Raw genomic sequence first — 19916 nt, forward strand, 5'->3', positions numbered from 1 at the left:
CTGACGCACAGACCGACGTAAGCTAGAAATAATAGCTCCGCTACAAGCCGCTATTTCAATTTTCAATAAAACAGGCAGCGGATCTTCACAATCGCGAGAAGTGCGATCGAGAAGTGGCTGTATCTTCGCGCATAATTGTTCACAGCGGAAAGCACAATCTGTAGTGCTGCGTTTCCGACTTAATAACAGTTGGCGACGTGCGAGGTAATGAAGCCGTCGCAGAATGTTAAGCGTACTGAGGACAACCGCATTTTTATACAACGTACAAATTGCCGCGACAAGAACGCTGGTGAGCAGGCCGGAAGAATGAAAGAAATGCAGCATTACTGGGTGCTTTGCTACGAAAATAAGAAAGACGCCTCAGCTCGCAAAGAACGCTGTTCTTTGTTGGAACAAAGTTATTTCGGCCGATGTTATGCAGCCACTGCTTCCTGCACAAGCCGTCACCTTTTCCTTGTGGTATCATAAAAACGGCATAACCATCTCCAGGCTTCTCGCTGCAGTTATATGTGCAACAGCACGGCTTTGCACTCGCAGAGAGAGCAGAAAACACAGCGTAGAACGCTCGCTACGCCATACTAAGGCGCCAAGCCTAAGAACACCAAGCAAACTACTGGTAATACAAGCGAAGTCCAATTTGCAATCAGTCAAGATTTAAACGTTCGTACAGGACCGCATTACTTATGCTAGTTAATGCCCAAAGAAGTTACAAAATATATTATTTCCAAGTTAATCCTTATGTTTGTTCACAATATCACTGATGCTATGGCTTCTAGCACGTTGAAGTTTTATTTGTCATTTCCAAGAGCGTCGTTTAAAAGGCAGATACAGGGCACCACACACATCATTATCATCTTTTGGCGTTCAGACAGGGTTGCCTGAGCTCTGTCGAACGCCAGTGGTCTGTGAATACCGCGGCACGGGTTTTGCGTCACCTTGAGAGAGCGCGTGGCACCTCCTTCAGGCAATTCTGCTAACTGCATGGGCAGTGCGCTCTGCTTCCCTGGCGTCTTTCGCTGCCTATCGTGTGTCGGCTTTCTTCGTCGGCTTTCTTCGTCTAGCTGGGTTATGTCCATGTGTACCAGTGCACAGTATGGCGCGGTGTGGCGTGGTGCGGTCTGCCGTTGAGAACATGCACTACACACAAAAATTAAGATTGTGGCTGGTATCATCTCCAGCCAATTCGCTTTGCCCGTCGCCATTTCATGCTTACATCTACTCTCGATTGCGCGAGAGCCAGCAATCTTTATTTTGGGGTGTTCGCTCGCAGGGGGAAAAAATCTGCCAGAATCCATCCCACAATAAATGTCGACGTCAATGTCGACGTACCTCATTGAATCGATGTAGCGACACACCCTAAATTGCCAAATTACTCCCTTCTGTGTAACCGACTTCTATAATTTTCCTTTACCGACATCAGCAGCTTCACTTCCCTGTAGCTCCGCGCTCCTCGTTCAATGCATGTTCTTGTCCCACTATGTTCGCTATACACTCGTTTTTCCACATTCGGCTGCTTTCGATGGCGACCTTTCTTGACTTCTTGTAGCTGACATCCTCAATTTTCTATTGCCGACTTGCCGACTGTGCCCTACTGTGGGCACAGTCGCCGGCTGTGCCGACTGTGCTCTACCGACTGTGCCCTACCGGGCGCCTGCACAGTGGTGCATACCCATTCGTGAGAATTGGCCAAGAATGTTCACATACCTGGTGGCACATGTCCAATAGCAAAAGTTTTCGCGTACCCGGTGCCGTATTTACAATTGCTAGTGCGGGTGCGAGAGAGAAAATGTGGGGACTTTTACTCATTGAATATACGACTCTGCCTAGGCACTACGGAGGAGTTTCTTCTCCGTAGTGTAAGATCGGCTGTCCGCTGTCACGGACAGCCGATCTTATACTCCCCTGGCACGTGCTTCGGCCTCCGCAGCCCCAACCCACGGGCCGCCCTACTTCTAGCTTGGATCCCCCCGCTACCGCTTGGGTGCCCTGGAGATCTTGCGCCGCCTGCTTTACTATAACCTCAGGTGCTCTCCTGAGGCCTCCGTTTGCCGGTTACACGTGCCCTCCTGGAGTAGTGCTTGTAAAAAATGCAGTCTATCGTCACGACTAAAAAAGCGACCGGTGACTTATACAACACCAGTAAGAACCTTGCCCCTTTAGACACAGCGATAACCAAATGGGGCGTCCGTGCCCGCTGCCTCACCGCGCGGGCAGCCAGCGGCGGAGCGTAAACAAACTGAACCGCACTCCGCAATGCCGGCATACCTAGGGGACAAACGCATACAACACGCGTTAAGAAACCTCCTCCGTTGTACCTAGGCAGACTCACATATTCAAGGAGCAAAAGCCCCAAGATTTTTTTCTCTCTCGCCCGCTCTCACTCGCGCCTGCGCAGAAACGTCGAGCGCCGTGAGAAACGCGACGCCCCGCTGTACCTACTAGCACTTGTAAAAACGCTACCCGGTGACCCAAGTTGGTCCGTCAGGTGGTTTCGAAACCAGTTGCCTCAGCCCAGCAGCGAAATGTTTTACCCATTAGACGATGGACAACCGAGTGACCTAAGTTGGCGTGAAAGAGGTTAGATACGGACAGACGTACCAAAAACGGGCTGAAGTTCTCAAAGAATGCTAATCGCGTCAAATGACGAGCCATGGACTAGCCGCAGATAGACCTTCATGAGATTAGTCGGTTGTGCCAGGCCGCGTCGGCAACGCACCTACACAGCGCGCCAAAAGAACGACAGAACGGCTCAAGTGGTACACGCGTAAATTCCAGCGCTAAATGGAACCAACCAGGCTGTAGCTCACTCAGAATGGTGAGGATTTTGCCTGCCGGCAAAGAAACTGTTGAATAAGGCGATTAACTCGGTTGGTTGGTGTTCATCTTAAACTGCACTGGGTGACACTAATCGCACCTGATCATATTGAGATTAAATGAGAATAAATCTAAATTCTCAATCTCCCTCGTCCTGTGAAGTGTGTCATTTACTCTGGTTAGCGTCACTCAGTGCATATTAAAACACCGGAAAGTGTATTACTGCTTGTTACCCGTCGCAACTATAGAGGAATCAGTTCCTCTGAAGATCGGCGTCAGGAGCGTGGACATCTGCGCTCTTGTTTTCCTGACTGCTGCATACTACTGCCGATGCAGTCCTGCCGCTGTACGCCTGCCCATGTGTTTGCTGTTGGGGCGGGACTAAGCTGGGGATGGCTGCGCGTATGCTGCATGCTCACTCACTTCGGCAAAAAATTTTCGGCTGCCTCGGCCTTTGTTCGAACAGATAGGCCGCTACTCGCCGTTATTGAGCAACGGGAAGTGGAATAGGCTCGAGTCAGTGATGCCGCTATTGTCTCCCGTTAACTGGATCGATTCTCTCAGTTGCCGAGAAACAGCGCAGCGGCCACAATCGCGGAAGCACGACATGCCGAAGGGAAGACGAGACCAGGAACAGAGTGCAGTCGTGAAAAAAAATATATATCAGAGGAGATACAGCGGTAAATGCGACAGAGATGCGTTAGCATTGCGTCGCACGTCTTTGAGGTCCCAGATCCATGATTTAATTAAACCGCGTTTAACACACTGCAAAGTTTCGTTCAGGAGCTCACTCGACACACGTCCTATCTTCGTGAGCTCCTCGAAGAAACAACGAAAGCGATCGAGAAGCGAAAGCTGTATCTCCCGACACAGTTTTTTGTTGCTCAATACGTACTATATCAAAAAGTGTTTTTTTCGAGCGTGAAAGAAACCCGCGAATACACGCAAATGTTGTCCCGCGACTGGCCGCTCGATGCACTTCGCGTGTGTTCGTGGGCTTCTTTCACGTTTGGAGGAGTACTTTTGTGTAGCACGTATGGAGCAACATAAAGCTGTATCAGGAGTCTTTCATGTTGCTCTACATTTTTCTCATTCACAATTTTCATCTAATTATAATATTTGAGAAGTTGACTGACATATTAAAACTATGTGACTACGCAGAATGCGAGAAAATGGGTACCTCCAAGCGACGGCAAACAATATTACCTTGGTTCTGTCTGGCTAATGTGGCATTTGCACATTTTTAAATCTTGGTGCATGATAGTTGGGACACCTTGTGGTGATATATGTATACCGCGTGACCGGCAGGTAGAGGTAGTATATATACTATCACCATATTGTGCGCAGTATATATACTATATCTAACGCGTGACCGGCTTCCCACACTTAACACACATACACACTTTTGTCCCAATTTGACACTCCATTAAAATTAAGTGGAAGACCATGGGCGGAAACCAACTGCGGTGAAGGTGGTAGACCACGAAGAGTGATTGCCGTTTTGGGATGATTCAAAGCAACTCGCGGAGGCCCAGGAGTTGTGATGAACAAAAGTGCGGGTTTAGGTAATAGACCTTTCGCATAATGTCAATCACCCTGGGCACACACAAGTCAAAATTGGGTTTTCACTACCATCATGAAGGATAGACTTGCGTGCAAAGACAGGAACCGCGTAGAAACACTTCGCAAGCCGCGTGCGCTGGTCTCATTTAGATTTCTGTGGTGTTAAGACATACACATAGTATGTTCCTCGCATAACATGGCCTTTCAAACGCAAACTTGGTTCCTCTTAACGGGTAAGGCGGAATATCATTTTCATATTTCGCGCTTCGTTCACTAATACAATTAAAGCAAAAGCGGCGACGAGGAGACGCCTTAACAGTAGCTACAAATGACTTCGTTCTGGGGCCTTACGTCGTTCTCGAGAGTTACCCCGCAAATTATTATAGAATACGCGTGCACGGGCCATGCAGTCCATGAGCCGATTCTTTGGGAGCCCTATGCAAGTTCAATCGCGCCGATTTTCCGACTCCGTCCGGCACCCGGACATCGCCCGACTCAGAGACACGTAATTAATAAATTATTCAGCGACGCGAACAGCTATAATATACGGTGTCCGTATGAAAGGCGTTGTTTTTAGCACATTTTAATGACGTACAGTCACCCTCAAAATTTTACGGGGCACGGGTTTCACGACAAATGCGGATTTCTGCTCTATTAAAGCGTATCGCTTCTAGTTTAATGGATCACTGCAGCGTAGTTCACGAGAACTGCTACGGATAAAAGCTTTTAATTAGAGGCTACGTGCACAGGCTCCGCGGAAATGTGCCTTTTTGGCAAATCCCGCGTCTCGTAAACTTTTGCGGGTGACTGTACGTGATTAGCGCGATCCGCGCGTATTGAATCGATGAAATGGTAGAGTATAACTTCCCAACTTGCCTGCGTCTGAGCTCTTGATAAAAGAGCGGCCACGCCGAGGTGTTGGCGCTGCGCACATCGACTCCGTGCGCCAAAGACCGGATGAGCTGGCCGGCGATGAGGAAGCCGAGGCCACCGAGAGCCATGGCCTCGGTTCCGCCCCTATAATAAAGCGGGGCCGCTAGCGACGCCGCCGAGGCCACCACCGCGTGAGTCGGCGGATCATAGTAGACCAGGGTGCTGCCTAAGGTCCTCCGCATGAATGCAGGAAGCTGGTACCTCACGGCAGGGTCGCTGGTGCGAATAAACTCGCGCGCGGACATCCAGTTACGGAAGAACACGTCGCCGAATTGGGGACTGCCTTCGTAGTACTTCGTAAGCGCCCGCTGCTCCTGTTCAGTGAAGCCAAGAAGACCGTGTTCCACGCCAGCGAAACGGAACCCGACGGAGCCCACGTGCTCCAAGGCGCTTAGCTTCGCTTCGGCAGTCAGGAGGGTGGTCGAGTTGATCTTGGCGACCACCAGGCGTTTGATGTCATCGAAGCGCCGCCGGACGTTCTCTTTGTCTTTCCCTCCAAGACGCTTCGTCGAGTCGGCGTCCAGCAAAAGGCCGTGGGTGGCCTCGACTTCGGTAGCGCAGATCATAGTGTGCGCCGCGGGAGCTCCTCTCAAGTTCGGTAGCGCTAGGACTAGTTCCGTGCAAGCGAGGAAGCAAGCATACTCGCTGACGAGCCACTGGAGCGCGTCGGTGAGCATGTCTTTCCAGGAGTCGAAGGCTCGGACAAGGGCGTTTAGCATGCTCCGGTGCGTCACCACGACTTGATCGACCTCGGAAATGGCGGGGGTCACGTTGAACACCTGCTGAAAAGAGGACAGCCAACCTTCGCTAGAATTCAACGCCGGCAAATCTTCGACGGAAGTGAACACGGGGTCCTCGAGACTGACGTCGGTGGCGTTCAGCAGATCAGCGAGCACGCTCAGGAGAAGGTCGAGAATTTCGTCCTTGCGGCGCTTGTAACGGACGCCCGTGATCCGGGGCAAGTTCTCCCAGGCCTGGTCGAATAGCCCGTGCGTGACGAGTGCCTTCTGCAGCGCGAACAGCATCTCCAGTAGCTCCGAAGGGAAGATGTAGATGAGGCGCTCTCGACCGCTCCCTTCCTTCGTCGGCAGCAGCGCCACGTTAAAGAGGATCGGCAGGTTCCAGTTCACGGCGAGGTTGATGAGCTTCCCGAGCGGGTCGCTGGTCGAGGCCGCCTCTACTTTGAGGAACTGGCGGAGCGCCCACAGGCTTTCCCGAGAGTCTTCCCGAGATCGGTTCACGCAGCTGTGGATCATTGCTAGGGCACCCCGGGCTTCCTCGACGTGCAATTCTTCCGGTGATCTGAGCACCAGCCGATTGGAGTAGTCGTACGCGACGTCCTGGAGCACGCTCACCGAGGCGTCGCCCACTGTCGCCCACGCCGGACAGACGTAGCCGGCAAAGTCGTCGCACGGTCGACCGCGGGGGTCCAGGAGGTCTGCCACATGAAACGCGTGCTTCCGGCAGTCATACGAGTCGCAGACGGGCCCGCTGTTCACCTGCATGTCTCTCTTCAGCAGCAGCCTGAAGGCGATGAACAAGACTGTTGCGGCGGCGCCGGCAAGCGGTGTGACGAAGGCGGCAACCACGAGCTTTCTCGGGGTTCTCGCTTTGGCGGATTGGTGGGAGAGCTCGTGCGTCTCCTGCGAGCCACAGCGACACGGCTAAGTTACGCGGCCATTCGCGCCCCTAACCTCTTCTACCGCAGACTGCGGACTGCGTGCACCTCTAAGCAAAGTATCTAACAAGAAAGTGCAGCGAGACTTTAAGTGGAATCGTCTACTGCGCCCTACTGCGCCCTCGCAGTCAGCATTTTTTCTAAAGGTCGTGAGAGCAAAAAAAAAAAAAAAGAGTCGTCTAAAAGGATGCCATACTGGAGCGTCAAATTCCGCTCCACCATGCTGTCAAATTTCGCTACCTGACGTTTTGAGCCAATCGGAAAGGCCGTAGCAACCATGTGGACCAATCAGAGATGAGAAGAATGGGAATTCGACAATATGACGCAAGATGAGAGTGTCTAGAATGTCGCCCGAGTTGCCCTTCCGAAAACGATGCCAATCCGTATTTCTGACTTGTATAGGCATTCCCAGGCAAGTAACTGCACTGCGTGGTAAAGTAAAGTAAAGTAGTAAAGTAGTGAGCCACAGCGTTGAAGGAAGGAAATGCAAACGAGAATGAGAACGGCTCTCGTTTTATGTCGATAGAGAGATATTCTAATGAGTACTGAATATGTTTGCCTGATCTTTTACTTGCACATTGCATACCGGGTGTTTCAGCGAACGCATTATTCTAGTTCAGGAGCTGGTCCACCTCTTCCTGCAATAGAATGAAATGCATAATCGACTAATTAATAATAATTCACCAATTAAGCTTATAGCTAATTTCTTTATGGTGCATATTGCAATTTTACCAATTGTATCCGTGGAGTACGCAAGGCGGATCCACTTGGAGAGAATTCTGAGGATGATACCAGTTTCAATATATTAATTGTCGAACTTTACGGAGAAATGCATTGGCCGTTGCAGTTACTCCCTTAAAACAAAGCCTCTTTTTGTGCGCTCAATCAACAGTAACTGGGACGCCAATGCATTTCTCCGCAAAGTTCGGGAATGGATATCTCGAAACTGGTGTCATCCTGAGAACTCGCTACAAGTACATCTGCCTTGCGTTCTCCGCGGTTAATATTTGTAAGTTGCAATATAGGCCATAAGGTAATGAGCAAAAAACTCATTTAGTGCATTTTTGTTAATTAGTCGATTATGCACTTCAATTCTTTGCGCAAGTAATGCCCGCCTCTTCGAGTAGACCAGCTCATGAACTAGAATCGTGCTAACTGCCACAGGCAAGCTTTAAGAATTTTTGAAGGTGTTCGCTGAAACATCCTATATATACGGCTACAGATGAGATTGGCGATACATGAAATGACCCGCTCGTGCATGTTGGACACTCAAACTACGTGCTAAAGTTGACAGGCACAAGTAACAACTAACAAGCGTCTGGTTCAAGCCAGAGCCCGGGAGGCATATGGAAAATTCCACGCTAAAATGTGCGCAACAAAATGAAGCAAATACAATAGAGCCTTGGCGTATCCTCACCATGTTCTCGAGGCCCCGTGCAGCCTGCTCGCTCTTGGACAGCACGGGAGTGGGCTGGCGTCCGGGACTGCATCTTCCCGTAGGACTGCGCCTCGGAGGCGTGATCCCGAACGGAGCAGTGCCGAAAGGAGCAGTCGCGAACGAGCCCGTGGTACAAGGAGTGGCGCTGCCGCTTGCGCTGGTCGTGGCTGCAGGCGGGGCCGCAGTAGGCGTCCGGCTCGAAGCCGCATTCTCCTTACTCGCGTCGTCCAGTGACGCGCTCCAGGACGCGGCCGGAGAAGCGCGACGTCTGCTCGGCGGCATGGCCGCTGCGGGATTTGCTGCACGACCTGCACTTCCGATCATGGTTCTTCTTCTGCGCTCCGAGAGAGAGAGCGCGCCACGTCAGACCACGCGCCATGACACGCGCCGTTGCGAGCCCAGCTGCTGCTGCTGTTGATGATGATGACCACGACGGTATTCAACTATTACGCGCGTGTTCACATTGGGCAGGCCAGTAACTGAGCAGCTGGGTGAAACATAGAATTATCAAGTACTATGAGTAAATGCAAGAAAAAAAGTATATGCAGATCCCACGCACTGTGGGAATCGACGTAAGCGAAGCTTTGTCATTGACGTTATTTGGCGGTGGTATACGACAGTCGTGACGGGATGTGAAATGTTACCTTGCCTGCTCCGCTCGACACTTTGCGCGAGCCATCATTTCGTCGGTGCTAAGGGCACGCTGCAGCGCCATTCTGGATTGTAGCGTTGAAGCCAAAGAGTGGTGATAGCTCGCAAAACTGCCTCCTCTCTCTCTCTTTATTCCCTCGCGAACATTTTCCCCACCTCCCTCTACTGTCGTTGCTGTTGCGGGTGGGCACGGAGACCAGCGCGGCAGCTCCTGCACAGCATTCGTGACGGGTCACGCCTAGTCACGCGTATAGAGCGCGGCGTAAACCTCGACAAGAGCTTCTCTTGTCGTCATGTGCTAGCGCGACGGCGTTAAGCGCCCCATGTAGCACGAAATCCGGTGTCGACGCCGCGGGCGGTCGCCTGCCGTATAATCGCTTCTGAACCACAACCGCGCAGGCCCTCCACGTGGCGCGCACCTTGTCTTACATTCTTTACAAAGTTATTCCACGGAATTTTGAGAATGACCACTCATAAAAAAACGACATGAAACAAAACACCGACAGCGCATGCCTTTTATGTTTCCGTGACATGGCCACGTCTCGTTAGTGGCGTGCGTCTCAACTACGTCCTGACGTGGCCGGCGTTAGCGGCGTGCCTGGCAGCAGCAATGGGAAACTCGAAGGAATAGGCAAAGAAAGTTACGCTTTAATATGCCGGAAAGCAACAATAATACGTAATCGAGACGAATGTGAAGTAAATGTGGGGTAAATGTGAAGAAGATGTTAGCAGTTGAAATAAAGGGCCATTGCGTTAATTTATTTAGCAAGCTTTGATCAATGATCTTGGTGGTGCGGCACGGAAACTTACTTTTGGTGCGATAAATTTAGATGACAACTTAAAGAAATTATTCAATGTACACGTTGGAGTAAACTTGAAGCAAAAATCTAGTGAAGCGGTTAATTAAATACTCTACCACTAAGGGCGGTGCGCGCAATTTTGTTAAATTTCGTGCTGTTCAACATGTAAGCACATGGAATACTTGTCTATCCACCGCAAAGGTTGCAGCATTATCTGCTTAGTCACTACATCGCTCGTAATAAGCTATGCCGAACTACAAGCTACAAATCAGACGGATGCACAGTGTGAGACGTTTACACTGCGATGCCACAAAGACGAAGGCGATGTGTGATGCTCTTCGAGGTAAGAATTGCGAACACAGGTGTGCGCACAGAAAAGTACGACATGTATACATCAAGCAGCATTTAGGCATTTTGCACGTCTTGTGCCGCAGTGAGGCCTATCCATTCTGAAGGATTGGCCAAGAACTGGCACACCCCCAGTGGAAGATACCAAATGGCTAAATAAAATAAAATAAAATAAATCAAGGTATTCATCAAGTACAAATCCTCATTTTATTAGTATATTAGTGCGATTTAGAGATATCTGCGAGCCGACGGTATATGTTCAGGCTTCATGTAGGAATCACAGTTGGACATGCCCATTCTGGAGGATTGGCCCAGAATGGCCAAGCACCCAGTAGCACATACTGAGTAGATAAGTTCTTGAAAATAAAGCCAATCAAAGAACCCGTTGCGAAAAAACGAAAACACCCGTGTAGTTAGATTTAGTTGCACATTAGAGAACCCCAAGTGGTGCAAATTATTCCGGAGTCCCCCAACGCGACGTGTCTCATAATGATATCCCGCTTTTGGCACGCAGAACCCCATTATTTAGTTTGACCGAACCCATTACATAAAATTCAACATTTCACCAGCAGATGGGTGTCTTTAAATATGCCTGTGTGCCGACATTATATGTTAAGGTTTTATGTAGGAAGATTGTTTTTTGTTGTTATGCAGAACAAAGGTGATCGTACTTGTTCAGCCCGTTCCCTGGTACTTACATTCAGCGCTCTGCCCAGGTAGCGGCTGGCACAACAGTACTCAGCAGCCAGGCAGCCACGTCAAACTCGTGAAAGTAGGCAAAAAAAGCTTTTCTTTAAAAGAAGAAAGCTGTACCAACCAAAGTCGACGCCAAGAGAGGCAATGGTCCACATACATGGCATACGTATATGAACGTACTGAAATCGGGCATTAAATTAAATGTGGGGTTTTAAGCGCCAAAACCACGATCTGATTATGAGGCACTTCGTAGTGGGGGACTCAGGAAATCTGGACCACTTGGGGTTCTATAACGTGCACCTAAATCTAAGTACACGGGTGTTTTCACATTTCGCACCCATCGAAGTGCGGCAGCTGTGGCCGGAATTGGATCCCGCGACCTCATGCTTGGCAGCCCAACACCATAGCCACTAAGCAACCACGGCGGGTTGAGATTGGACATTACAGATGATGCAATGTTAAATAATTGGACGATATTATTGCATTGTTTTCTTGGTTAAAAAGCTATATATCAAATTAAATTAAATTATGGGGTTTTACGTGCCAAAACCCCGATGGGGCACGCCGTAGTGGCGGACTCCGAAAATTTGTATCACCTGGGTTTCTTTAACGTGCTCCTAAATCCAAGTGCATGGGTGTTCGTTCATTTCGCTGCCATCGAAATGCGGCCGCCGTGGCAGGGATTTGATCCCGTGACTTCGTGCTTAGCAGCCCAACACCAAGGTCACTAAGCAACCACGGCGAGTTTTCTTCGTTCCACTGTCAGACCTTAATTTATTTTTTTTTTCACCAAGCTATGTTGCTTTTATTCATGAGAAATTTTTTATTCACTTTGTTTTTATTTATTTACGCGCGTGTACGTCGACTTTGTTTTCTTTCGAATGACTTCCTTAACACGCTTTCTTCTTTTTTTGACCACGTGGTCATGTGGTCCGATCATGGAGATTCTGAAGTCTATGGTGCAATGTGGTTAAGATTTTTCCGTATTGGTGCTAATTACACCGTACCGTTAATTTTACCTACTCTGCGACTAATTCATGCTTGTTGCCTCGTTAAAGCCTACATATTGATACCTTTTGGGACTCGCTGCTTCGCTTTGGAAGCGCAAAAGGGCCGTTTTTACAAGAGGCCAGACAGATACCCAGATCCCACGTACGCTAAAGCCGTGTGAAGTTTCCAGATGCCTTTTTTTTAAAAAAAGAAAGAGGGACATGGACGCAAACACTAATACTAATAGCGTCTGTGTGAGTGCGTCTTTTTATGTCATCGCATCGAGATCCTGCAGCTTGATTGGTTTGTTTGCTGCTAGTTTATCATTTTTTTATTGCTTTTGTTTTGACCTCTTCATGTTAATTCACTGCAACACCTCATCTGAAGTAGCAAGCCCTGCATATCATAGAGATCCTTACAATATCGCTTAGACAAAAAGTTGGCACTGTGCCACTGTTGTATGCATAGGAATGCCGGCATGTGGTGACTTGGGATTGGCACTGTTCTCGGAGAGCCAGAACACCTTGAAGGCACGCCCGGAATGCTGTTCTGGATATTGTCAAATTCCGTCGTGTTGTAAAATTCACCATCTTGACAGCTGTGATTGGCTCCCAGGCTTGTTACTGGCGCTTTGATTGGCTCAAAATAGCGCCATTGGAGAATGACAATATGGCGGAATTTGGTGACGTTCGAATTCCCCCGCTGGTACCATTTTGCCTGTCACAATGACTAATTCTCTATGCAAAAAAAAAGACAAATAAAAGAGCTGTTTTTTTTTCTTTACTATCACACAAAAGCTGCTTACTGAATTTTGAGGACGTGTCCATGGTTGTAAACAAACCAGTGCACTAATTAACTCAAGGAACAAAGAAAGAAAAGGACGAAACATCTTGAGGACTTGTGCTTGGATTAACAGTTAAAGGGACCCTGAAACGATTTAGGCGATTTTCTACAAACGTACTGAGTCGTTAGAGTAGGTCCTTCTGATCATTAATTGACACATCTAAGTGCTCTGCGTAAAGCGTGTAATTTATTATAAGGTTTTAAAAATGCACATCGCTGTCGATCGCAGCGCACTGCTCGGCGGAATTTTAAGCCGCCCCTACCCATATGATGCAAATAACCCATATGACGTCACGTGGGCGAGCTATCTGATTGGCTGACCAGGGCGCGTGATCGATAATTTTTCCAACTTTATGGTAAACAAATGATCTTCGTAATAGTTGGAATGTTAGTTAACTTGTTTTTATAAAGAGAAAGTAGCAGAAAGAGAATGCACAAGAACAATTTTTCAGTACACTTAAGCACTTCCGGCACACATCAAGTGTCGTCTGCTTGTGTTACAACGTACTCAATTTTGACGAGAGCTCCGCGGTCTGAGCACTATGATTCGACTTTGTTGCCTTGTGGACTGCAAACGTAGTGACTGGCAATATGTCAAGCTGCGACATCGTGTCCCTCTGCAGGGCAGCGTTCGAGCGAACTGGCTGCTGCGCATCGGACTGCCGCTATCCGATCGGCGCCAGGATTTGCGCGTTTGTGGCCGTCACTTTACACCGGAAGATTACTAACGCACTAGCGTTTCGCGAGTCCCGTATTAGGGCAAACGTAAGCGCAAGGGGACAGGGTCTGGCCGCTTCACTGTGCCGTAACGGGATGAGCCGAGATGAGCAGAAGGGCAAATGTGAATGGTCTGCACGGTGCAGCCACCTAGTGGCATAGAGCTCAACCATACACAGTAGCAGCAACGAAGCGTATTCTTTTTTGCTGCTGGTGCGTATTTTTCGCAGGAGTGTAATCATCAACACATTGTTTTTATAAATGTTTAAAATGTTTTACACTTGGTTAGAGCAATATTAGCGCTGTGTTTGGCTGGTTAAGCGCTGCGCCAACAAGTGTCTGGACCGTGCAGACCGATCAGGCCGCTCACGTACGTCTGCGCCAAAGTTCCTTCATCAGCTTGAGTTTATGCCTCCAGTCATTTGCCGATATGACCAGCTTGCCTGTGGCTAACGGAATACCAGACACGTTCGGCGCTACGACAGAATGCTCGCAACGCACGCTGCTTCGATAGCTCTCGCTTGGGGTCGACAGCCAAGCGGCTAGCGGAGAGGTTTCGCGCGGGCGGGGGCGGGCTTCAAAACAACCGGAAGTGGACGATGTGACGTCGCATCGTGACGCAGGACCAGTGAAGGCGGAGCTTAGCCCCGCTCGCTCGGCGAACGAGTTGAGGAGGAAAAGCATGGCTGGGGAGGAGGGTAACTTCTAATCGCTTGTAGCTCCATTAATACGTAACGCTTCACTTAAATTGTGGTGCGAATGTTCTACTTAAGCTGTACCCTACGCGTCTACAAAATTTGTCCGAACCGTTTCAGGGGCCCTTTAAATGGAATACGAGCCATGTGTTGAAGCGACAACAACAACGACAACAACATGAGAAATACCGGCGGGCCACTGAACTCGGAGGACAGACGACTATTAAGGTCTGGGCTGATGGCGTACAAGCTCGTCATCTGTTTTTGTATTTCCTCGATTGTTTGTGCATTGTAGGCGAGCAAACTTTATTTAAATATATACGTAGTACGCGTGAATGAAGACGTTCTATGATTGTTATAATAGGAAAGGTTTAACTATGCAGCAATGGCCGTGTTTTAGGTCAAAGCACGTTCGAGACAAAGCTTCGCAGAACCAAGGCGACACAGCGCCCGTTAGGAAACTCGAACAGACGATGGCTCCATATTTTCTTCTAGGTAATATTTGAAAATTTTCTATGCTGCATATAGCACAGCTGACATGTCTTCAACTTTATTTCTCTCTCAAAGTATGATGATGAGATGATGATGATTAGAAACATTGCCCCGTAGTCCCAACGGCAGATTGGCCAAGAAGCGGGCGGCAGAACGAAGCAAAAAAAGAGGATAACTAGTAGCAGTAATAATAACACAAACATAAAGCTAGAACGTTAAATATATATGAACATTTATATAATTGTAGCCTGCAGAGAATGGGAGATTCCGTCATCGTCATCATGGGCTATTCTTAATTGTTTGATCTGCAAATAGTTACGTTTACCAATTGCGGGGCACTGGTCGAGAAGCTGGCGGTAACATGCAAAGATAAAAGCTAAATAAGTTGAAAATAACAGCGACAACGATATAAACGAAGCAATCAGAATGAAAATCCCAATATTAAAATGAATTTCGGGCTTTCACAAGAAAATAAAGTTTGCATGGAGTGAGTGAGCAAATAAAAGCTTTATTGAAAATAAATAAGGCACGATGGTTGACACCGCCATTCCGGTGCCCCACTGGCACGAGCGGCCTGCTGGGCTTGGTCCAGAACCAATTGGCTCTCCCAGCCCACGTCCGCAAGTCACGCCTCCCAGTGCCTATTCCTCATCAGTGGACGTTTGTGTATTATGAGGCTGTCTATGTGCCGAGGTCTCTTGAGGCATTTCCATGGGACGTGCTTTAGTGTGGGTGTGTCTGTGCACCACCGGCACTATTCAGTGAACCTCGTGGTTTGTATTCTGTGTAGGTGGTGCATGTTGGTTTATGTATTCGCCTGAATTCAACGCCAGTCCCTCTCGTGTTGGCTGTTTAAATTCGAGTGAGGATGTCCAAAATGTCTCCGCTTCTGTCTTTGCTGTACGAGGATGTCACGAGAATGCAGTGCAGGGTCGTCGCTGGGCCATTCTGTTGTTCGGACATTTAATCGTCTAGCAATACCGTCTGTCCTCGCGCTCCATGCCAATAATGATGTGATGCCCTTCCAGTTGATTGCCTAAAATTTTTATTATCGATTGTGGTGACGTCCCATTTAGATATAGGCGGCAAGCCGCCTGTGAGTCGCATAATACGACAGCCGAGTTGGTTTGACGCTCCCGGTTCCTATGAAGGGACTGGGTAAAGCTGGCGAACGAACTCTCCTTAGGCTCTTTACAAACACCCTGCTGTGCCCGGCGGTTCTCAAGCACTTTGACCCTTCTTTTGACGGCCGCTGCTCTCTCTGTGGGGAGGTGGCCGACACCTTCCACATAGTTTGGGCATGCAGGCAAAATCCTTCTCTCCCCCCCATCACCCCTTCCCCTTCCCGAGAGGACTGGGAGGCGGCCCTACACGGCTGCCAGGAACTATCGGCCCAACAAGCCCTAGTTCGGCGGACCTGCGTAGCGGTCAAGACCAACGGGGTCCCGGAATGAGAGACTCCGCCCAGTATTGCAAGGGGCGCGACCAACTAGAGGTCTCTCCCCGAGCACCTCTCTGTATATATAGCCCAATAAATGCTTTTCACCGCCACCACCGGCGTCCTGAATGGACAAGGCGACGGCTGCAGCCTCTGCCACGCATGCCGAGATTTTGAAAGATGCCGTTATTATGTTGTTTTGGCATCTACGGACTAGGGTGATGGTATACGAACTGGCTCGACTAGCATCCGTGTAGTACACTACCGGTCCCATGCCGAAACGTTTGTGAAAAGTCATTGCGCTTGCTCCATGTCGTCGGGATGGTACTTGGGGTGCATGTTTTGGGGAATCGGGGCCACCGCAATGTGCGATCTAACGTTGTGGTCTCCCCCGCACTATTGTGGTCTCAGTGTAAAGCCTAACCTCGCCAATACTTCGCTGCCCTGAGTAGAACAAAGTCGTTCTTTCTGAGCACATATCGTCGCGGCCGCGTGCTCCTCAAAAAGTATTGTGCAGACTTGGTCCCTCAAATCTCTCTCTGCTAGCGCATTCGGGAAGCCCAACGGCGGCTTTGAAGGCTTTTCTGTTTATTGTGTATGCTTACATTATCTGCTGATTCGTCAACGTCTCATACGGAAGGGCATATGTGATGCGGCTAATTACGAATGTGTGGACCAGGCTGATGGTGTCTCCCTCAGTTAGGCCGTCTCTGCTTCTTGCCACTTTCCGTATCATTCTGGACACGTTTGCTGCGATCCCCTTTAGTTTGCGAAGAGTGTGGGTTGTTCCAGCTTTCTGCTCTATCCACATCTCCAATACTCTGAGTGTCTCCACTTCTTGAATCGGCGCCCCGTCGATAGTCAGAGTGATTGGCACCCAGTCCTTTTTTGCGTATTTCGCACGCACCCGAGTGAGTTCCGATTTCTCAGGCGCGCACGCCATGTCCGCCGCCCTCGCGTTATTTATCGACTGCGTGTACAGCTTTTTGAAGAGCTTCTTGCTTGTCCCCATAGGGCCTCTGGTGAGCCCAGAATGTGATGTCATCGGTATATATCGCACAGCCGAGATTCGGGTGTTTGTCGTCTAGCTCCAAGGATATAGCTTTTCCATCCCCACGTTAAATTGTAGTGGAGAGAGGATAGCTCCCTGAGGGGTGCCTCTGTCGGAACAGCTGAAGGTGTCGGACTTCGTGGAACCTAATCCGATTGTGGCCGTGTAGTGACTGAGGAACAAGCGCACGTAGTTATAAATCCTTGCTCCGCAATTTACCGCTTCCAGTCCCGCCAAAATATTGTGATGGGAGATGGTGTCGAAGGTCTTTTTGATATCTAATGTCAATACAAATTTATCGTCCGACCCTCTGTTGGGGTGCAGGACCTCGTACATTAGTAGAAGAAAACGTGGTGTCGGAAACCGAACATGTTAGAAGGGAACATGTTTAGTTCTGTGTGGTTTGAGAGCCGGACCTGCATAACCTTTCCAATGAGTTTCCCTGTGCATGACGTTAGGTAGATGGGTCGTATATGTTGTTGATGTTACGGGGCTTGCCCGGTTTCGTAGTGAGGATAACTTTGGCTTGCTTCCATTCTTTGGGAAGGGCACCGTCCTCTGTCCAGACCGTGTCGTTAAAGAATGTGGTCAAGCTTCTTATAGCGTGTCGGGAGGGGGGGGGGGGGGTGGCGTCACTTACATAGCGAATCATTGCCTTCGTGACCTGATCTACCTCTGGGGTAGATATTGTCATGTTTACATCAATGACGATTGAAATATCATCTTTGTACACGGCCACTAGCTTCGTTACTCAAGCGTCTCTACAGGGGCCCCTAGTTCTTGATCGTTAGCATTTTTTCAGCTATACCGAAGCCCTACTTCATTGCTGGCGGCAGTCTTAAAAGAAATTTGCACAACGTGATGACCGCGCGGTATGCTGTGTTTCGACCTTAACGTTGAGTATTTCTCTTATTGCTGTTACAAAAGGGCCTTAACTTGAATGTTGTGAAAACCAAAGCTATGACTCGCTGGCAAAACAGGAATGTATTGCGTTTCAAAGCGAAGCTTTCTTTTCGAACCCCTCCACTTGCTGAACATGACTGCTGCCCTACCAAATAGAGGACTAGCATAGAGCCGACAACCCGGTTCTGCATTCAGGTGACGCTGGTTTTCGGCTAGACGCATAAACACAACTGGCACGGTCTAGCACCCGGTTGCCTGCCCCGCCGCATGCTTGTGAGCCTTGTGTTGTTTTCCCACGTTCCTTCACAGAATTCGGCATACATACCAAGCACTGTGTGCTGATGCAAGCAGCATGTCTACGTGTACAGTTCCGACCATAACTTACACAAGTGTGCGTTCAATGTACTGACATCACCTTAAACTTCGACGTGCGTACGTGGCCGTGCCGACCGTTTGTCCGTTTTTCACCCTATAATTGTGTCAGTTAAGTGCCGCCGGTAGCATCGGCAGCACAGTAGATATGGCGTTACGCTGCCGAGGTTACAGGTTCGATCCCGGCAGCGGCGGCCGCATGCCGATGGAAGTGGAATGCGAAAACGCTCGTGTGTCGTGCATTGTGTGCACGTTAAAGAGCAGCAGTTGGCCAACGAGCCCCACTATACGGCGTGCCTCATAATCAGATCGTGGTTTCGACACGTAAAGCCCCAGAATGCGCTAGAGGACAAGTCATTTACTCCCACCTCGGGTCATTTTTGCTTACAGTGTGCGGCTAGCCATTCGACCATCTGTCTGTCGCCTGTACAACGAAAACTCCTCCGGCGCACCCCCATGCACACGCACGAAAAAAGGGAGGAGAGAGAGAGAGAGAGGCGCATGATTAGCCAACACCACCTAGATAGCACAATTGGCCTGTTTACTCCGATCTACGACGTCACGCTACCTGGCCCGAAATTTCCATTGTAAGGCTGGCGTGATGAAAGTGGTGACGTCAAAATCACTGCTGCCTACTCGGGAGTACCCCCGCTAGATTCTAGGGCAGTTGGACCAGGTAACATGACGTCATGGATCGGTGTGAAAAGGCCTTGTGATATCTAGGCGATGTTGGATTAGCTGAGCTAGTAGTGACGTCATTGCTCTCCGTCGCAGCCGAGAGCGCGCGCGCAGCAGTTTCTCTACGGTTCCGAAATGGGTAGGCCACGCGTCATACGTACTCCTTAGGAGCAGGCAGCTAATATCAACAATGCCGCAAGCTGACCCGGGAACGAGCTCGTCTACGCTGTTCCGATGCTGCATCCTGGGCACAAGAACAGGCTCGTGCAGCCGAGCGCAAGCAGCAACTGCGCACCGAATATCCGGCAGCCTTCCAAGCCGTCGTTAAATGAACCGCCGGGATTAACCCAGTGGTGAACACCGGTGCCGCACGTTTCAGTTTCGCTGGTGAACCATCTGTACGGAGTGCTTGAGCGGTAATTTTTTTTTAATGTGCTTTATCAGCTAGTTATAGCATTAGTAACAAGAAAGTAGTGAGTGCAGACTTTTCAAGAAAGGAAACGCATGTAGTAAGGTGCTGCAGTATGAAGTAAAATTTGTCGAAACCACTAAGTTTGGTAAAATGTTAACGAGACACACCTGCATAGCACCTGCAGCAACAGGTAAGTAGTCATCAAAAAAAGAAAAGCAAGACACTATTTGTCTAATATAAGGGGCACCAATTCCAGTCTGGCTGCACTAATCAGCCTGAACCTTGCTGGCTCAGAAGTTGATGACAAAACAAAAGTTGCAAATATTCGATAAAACTGGTGAAAGTAAACTCTGGAACAATGGAATAATAGTTACCATATGTAAAAGAGCTTTGTTGCCCAAAAT

Source organism: Dermacentor andersoni, chromosome 7 (genome assembly GCF_023375885.2).
Source record: "Dermacentor andersoni chromosome 7, qqDerAnde1_hic_scaffold, whole genome shotgun sequence".
Classification (NCBI taxonomy): Eukaryota; Metazoa; Arthropoda; class Arachnida; order Ixodida; family Ixodidae; genus Dermacentor; species Dermacentor andersoni.